The sequence below is a fragment of the Chaetura pelagica genome, unplaced genomic scaffold (genome assembly GCF_000747805.2).
Source record: "Chaetura pelagica isolate M959 unplaced genomic scaffold, ChaPel_1.0 scaffold610, whole genome shotgun sequence".
Lineage (NCBI taxonomy): Eukaryota > Metazoa > Chordata > Aves > Apodiformes > Apodidae > Chaetura > Chaetura pelagica.
The window spans coordinates 115,548-115,831 of NW_009951801.1; positions in this window are offsets into that span (position 1 = coordinate 115,548).

Genomic DNA, 284 nt, shown 5'->3' on the forward strand with positions numbered 1-284 from the left:
GTGTGGGCTTTGCCCCAGGGGAAGTGGGGCCAGCCATGAGACCTGCCCTGTGAGAGACCCTACTGCTGCCACGCTTTACTTTTTCCGTCCCAGCTGCAGGAGCTTCAGATGTGAGATCAAACATATATCAAGGCTAGAGCACTTGGTGTCCCCCTGCTCTGCTGCTGCCCTATGCCAGGGGGTGGGTGGGCCTCTGACGCCCAGCAACCTACTAACGCAAATAGCCAGTGGCTCCTCTCCACCCCACTCCCCTCCTGCCTCAGGCATGGGCTCCAAATTCTCAA